Genomic DNA, 6026 nt, shown 5'->3' on the forward strand with positions numbered 1-6026 from the left:
TGACGGATCGAGCAACGCTGAGCAGCCTTACAAAGACCAGCCGAGACCACAGATAGCGGTGTAAAGCAGACGGCGGGGTGGTGTGCCCGACAGGAGGTGATCTCTCATCCCTCCGCCGGTTTAACCTCCCAGAGCTGGCTCTCTGGGCGATCAGCCGATCAGCGGGCTCGGCGCGGCGGTCGGACCAAACCGCACGGCTGCCGCCTGCAGGTGGCACGACAGATGTTATCCAATCGGCCCTGATATTTTCGGTAAAACTCGCCGTTGCTTACGGCGGTAGCCAAGTGAAACACGTTTCTCGTGGGATGGCGTGCAGACTGATACGGTGTGATTACAAACGGGTCCGCCGGGCGCTGAGGGGGATGCCAAGCTCGACATGACAACCGTGAATAGGTAGACGCAAACGTATTCGAGCAAAAACGGATGATGCAACGGTATTTAAATAGCACCACTCTCAGACCGCCGCTATGGCGTCCATTCTTCTGGACAGCAGTCTGAAGAGCAAACTGCACCATTCTTCCAAATCGGTATTCATTTCGTTATTCTGTTTCATATTTTATTCTTGCATTGAGTATCATCTATTGTATTCACCAACGAGATATTGTGGCAGCCCAGCGCCCCAGTCCAGTGATCTTGTGTAATTGCAGTAAGCAATACCCACCGTCAAAATATTTTGTCTCTTAGTTGCATTATTTGGTGCATTGCGATGCATAGATGCATCATAGCTCTCGATGATAAGCATTCTGTCATTCCTTCATTCTGTCGATTTTTTTTTGTAAAACCTTTAAAAGTATCAGTGCGCACAAACGTCCGAAGCGAAATCCAAGTACAGATTCTTGGCACAGATTTTCTAGTAGGTATTTTTTCAGCAGTTCATAGCTCCGATTTCTAAGCAATTTTACGCTTGTGAAAACGACCGAGTTTCACTTCAAGACCAGTGTTTAATTATGTTCATGAACCCAAGATTTCAAATGCACCTTGACATTCCTTGCATCTTTACTGCATAAGATTGCGGTTACTGGATGCTGATAAAGTTTGTACGTCATCACTAGTTAATCTCACCGTCATCCACAAATGATGACACCATTTATTTGTGGTCAGGGTTGTCGATATATAAGCCAAACCTCCCAATCACACCAGAATTTCGTGCAGACCAATGCCGCAGCACCCGCAGAAGGCCGGCAGACGCGGCTTCAGGTGCCGGTGTCACCCATGTTTCGGAACATCATTAGCCGAAGCCGGCGGCCCCGGCGCCAGCAACCATTAATCAGCACCGCTGTCCACTCGACTGAGCTCTCCAGAAACGGCGCCAGCCGGCTCTTTTCAATATTTTGCCGAGCCTCGTCGGTCTGCCCGCTACGACGTCATGATTCAGTCAAAGTCAGGAAGCGATTAAAACCGCCACTGGTAGCGACGGGCGCCGCAACGCTCAGCAAAACGGACGGTTTTCGAGGATGGGAAGCCAACGGCTGGTCACGACAGTTTGTGTGAGTTATTTAATGCATGTTTCGACTTAAAGTATGATTAGTTGCAAAATATGTTTGCTGATAGCTGGGTAAGTTTGGCCGCACCTACAGTCAACATGACTTGCTATGAGGCGGAGCTGGCCAAACGGGGACCGGACGGTAGCGGGCAGCGCGCGGCTGTCGTGCCGGCGGCCATCTTTGTTGAGTCGAGTGGGCCATGTCGACTGGCGTGCACCGTCCGGCGGCCGCTCCGCTCACAAATCCGCCACGATCCCTTTGACCGGCGACTTAAATTTCAGCGCAGCTTCTCAGCCGCCGCCGTAATCATTCCAGCTTTCGGGTCCTTCTCGGCGCGGCATTCCTCTGGGCTCCGATAAGCTGGACTGTGGGGCCATTACAGCCGTTACTGCCGGCGTGGTCCGCTGCAGAACGACCGCCTGCAGCCGGCGCCGCCCGGCCCGCCTCTCCGAGCCCTAACGTCTCCCCGCCCGCCGTAGCGCGTAACGTCTCCCGTACGACCGTACGGGGACGTTATGCGGCTGTTATAAGCCTCGGCGGCGATGTCGCAAAGTGGTGCAATCGTCGGGCGATCTGGTGTCACCGCGGACGGTCGTAATCTAGCGCCGAGATGGGCCTCGGTGGCCTCGGCGGAGGTGGAGGTGGCGTCGCTCAGAGAGGCCCCTCGCGGCCGGCCAGGACTCCGTGGCCCGTCCCAGACTGTCCGCCATTAGCAGCGACTCTTTACGATCGCAGAGATATAATGAGTGGCTGCAGCCGGTGCCGGCGTGCCTGCAACCATGATGGCGACATCAAGCAGCCTTTTATTGAATTTGTCGTAATCTTTGTATCAGAAAGCTCGTAAAAGTAACTCAAAGTCACACAGAAATACTTGGACCCGGTATTTAGTGCGTCGCGGTGTTTAGGCCTTTACGACGGGGTGATAAAGGTGCCACGGATTGTTCCGATCATGGGTTGTGTGTGGGCCGGTCGGCGCCGGTGGCCGTGGTGACTGGGGCGCACCCGCTGCCGGCTCCCAGGCACCGATCGGTCCCAGACCGCCGGGTCGCCGCCGCGCCCCGTCCTCCGTCCAGCGGTGGTCGACCGGAGGCCAATTAAGCGGTCCCGGGGCCATCGCCGCCTACACGGCCCGCTCAGGTTCTCTCCGAGGTCTCGGTGAGCGCTGATGCAAGCGGCGCCGGCCGGCCGGGGACCTCCGGCGCGGCACGGTTCAGTGACACGCCGATCGTATCAGCTGACATCAATAACGAGCCCTAGGGCACGGGTGTGTCCGCCTGGGAGTGTCCTCCTGCACATGCCACCTCGATCGCAGCCGCCGCCGCCGCCGTCCCGAGTCGTGCAGACCGCGGCTGCAGCGTCCAACCGCTCGATCCTAAGTGCTTGGGACTGTTTGAGGCCGCAATTAGTATGTGATGCAGGAATGGACTGTGAGGTTCTCAGAAACTCCCGCTCAGGAAATTTGGTCAGAAGGGTCTCTTCTAGACAAGGCACTTTTGAAGTGCATATCTTTACATCAGTGTGTGCCACACAAGACAGCAAGAACGTCCCAAAGAGCATCACGCATTCACCGAGATTCCATTGTCTTTACCGTGTCAAAGCATAAAACTGCCTAGAATGCTGATTGTTGAGTCATTAAGAGAAACTTCACATACCAAAAACAATCATATATTCGGAATGAGGGTCGCCAAAGTACAGTAACCTCTGGCTCGGAAACACACCGCATCCACATTCCTCTGGAATCTTTATTAAACGACTCTCTGTTCTCCTCGTGCGGGTATTTCTGACATTCGGCGTCCACCAGCGCGGCGCCCGGAGGCCGGACTACTCCTTTCCCGGCGGTCGGTCGGCGGCACCATTGTGTTTCCGATCCGGCGGCCGGCGGTGCCTCTGTTCGCCGGATGTCTCGTGCTGCCGGCACGCTGCCGGTCCGTTCCCGACAGTGACCCGCCTCCATGGCGGATAACTGTAACTACTGTGCCGCCGCTCGGTACAGGGAATGTCACATCAGGCCTAATTATTTTCTCCAATTAACTCGGGACAGGGGACAATGGCGGCGTCCGCTGCGGTGACCGGCTAGTGAAGGACCGCTGAAGGGACGGTGAAGGGGCGGTGAAGGGCCGGAGACATGCCTGTGGATGGAAGCTGAAACCGTAGCATGGTGGTGACGGCGTACGGAAGAAAGCCGATGACAAGTGCAGATTCAATTTATATGGAAATGAAAAGCTGAATGCAAAAAAAGCAAGAACCGAACGCAGGATAGGTAATACCTATCGTGTAGGATTTAGTCGATTAGCAACAGAGCTGGGAATGAAATAATTAAAAGTACTGTAGAAAAAAAGCTCAAAATGTTATGAAGTGACGACGCAGTGACATAAAGCTAAAAAGCATCAATAAGCATATTCAAAAGGTCATAAAAGACTTCGAGACAATTTCGTATTCGGACAGAAACGGGACAATTAAGACATGAAGCACACTGCTTTCTTGAAATGCGGCACTATTGAAATGCTTGTATGCATGTCTCTGCCGAAAGGTATCACATACATAGCATAAACGGAAGAGGGCTCAGCACTAGCGCGCATACTCGCATCCGAGGGAAGCAGCATAAGAAGAAAGACATCGCAAGGTGACTAATGCCCTCTTTGCATTTGCATACTCGTCTCTGTCTGTGTCCACATGTTCTCACACAACGGCGATATATTCCATAGATAACTGCATATTCTTAGGTGAAGCAGCACAAGTCTAAGTCGTCAGGAAATAGGATCGGAAGCTTTTCTGCGTCCCACATAGCCCCAGACCACAAAAGAGGGACCGACCGCTTTTAATGTCACCGACTCCCTGATATGCCAGATTCCTACATCAGAATCCTCGCTGAGACGGTTCGTCTGGGACAATCCCGATGCGTAATAGACATACGTAAGTGATAACTGCATCACTGAGCACGGCGGTCGTTCACAGAACGGGACACCGCCTTCCGCGAAGACCGCCGTCAGCACGAGGGCGGGGGCGAGCTGCGGTCGCGGCGCTGCACTTGCGCCACATTGCTGAAATTCCTGCCGATGCTGCCGGTTGGCGGTTAGAGAGCCGGTGGAATCCTGTCGCCCCTGAGGAGTGGGCACACAGATCAGCGCGTTAGCGTCACTGCTGCGCGAGACTCGCGCTACCGGAACTGGCGGCGTGACTAACTCGTCCACCGGCCCGCCGTCGGTGGCCCGGACATGCTCGGGGGCTGTGAGCTGGAAAAATGGGTCCTATCAGTGCTATGAGTGACAGTCGTATGTTAAAACGGCAGAGTACATCCGTTTCGCTGCCGATGACATATCACAACCCAGCTGAAATATTGGGAAAATGTAGTCACAGTCCGGTGAAATAAAAGGCTTAATACTATATTCCTGCAAAAAAGTTAATCATTTTCCTTATACCAGTATTTATGTTTGTCAGCGTGATGTGTCTTACAACAAAAATCACGTAGAATCGTCTGTTGTCCACGTTTAGGGAACATTCGCACAATTTATCAACATATCTCATTAGGATCACACCTTTTTACATCACAACCATTAGCTGATCAATCCATGACTTGTATCGCTGGTCCGTATGTGTGTTACTAATTAAAGAATACTACCTCGCATGCAAAATGAGAGCCAAATGAGCCTTGATGACCAGTTAACGATCGCGAGGGCTCCAAACTAATGATGGCATGGCAACAAACACATGACCAGCATGCAGTCTGCGAGCTACAGGAGGAACCTAGTGTAATGTTCTGACAATCAGACACTTAGCAGCTGCACTCAGTTGACCCGAGAACAAAAAACTACCTTCAATGCACTAGCACAACTAAGAAATCACCAGCATCGTCTAACCACAATAACCTCCGACATACTTACCACCTGAGACTAAAACTAACAATACTTCCGACTCACTACCTACAGGGTGTCCCATAAGTTCCTTCTCACCTAAATTTTTCTTTTAGAGGCTCTCTTATTTAAAGCCACGCTTAATTTATTTTGTAACTGAGCTTTTGGGGTTGCCATGGCAACTGTGAATGTACTCCACGGTAACTTATTCGTCTAGACAAAATATTTTTTGCCAGAGAGTTCACTTCATGTGCAGACGGCTTACGCCGCAACATAGAGGTCTCCGATACGGGAACGTCTCGGTATTTAGTCCGCACTGGGCCATTCACGACGGTTGAGGGTGATTGAGGCCATCCAGTATGTAGCCAATGTCTGTCGCTAACTGGACGCACAGTCAACAAGTGACGCCGATAATTTGTCGGGAGTCAATCGCTGCAAGTTTATACTCTTTTTTGTCAGCTTTCACGAGTGAGACATGTGGCCAAAACTGTGTGGCGCCAAAATGGCCGTCAAAAAGGTCTTAGCGTTAGAAAGTTGGTAAACAGGCTTTTCAGGATGCATTACCAGCTGTCTGAGAGTATCATTTCGGGGTACCTAACTCAAGGTGACTTAAGCTCTACTTACCGGAGGGCTCAAAACAGTCAAAAACGTCTTAAAATGGCCAAACATGTGTTTCGTTATGCCTGAGGCT

Source organism: Amphibalanus amphitrite, unplaced genomic scaffold (genome assembly GCF_019059575.1).
Source record: "Amphibalanus amphitrite isolate SeventyFive unplaced genomic scaffold, NRLGWU_Aamphi_draft 000026F_arrow, whole genome shotgun sequence".
In the NCBI taxonomy this organism is placed as follows: domain Eukaryota; kingdom Metazoa; phylum Arthropoda; class Thecostraca; order Balanomorpha; family Balanidae; genus Amphibalanus; species Amphibalanus amphitrite.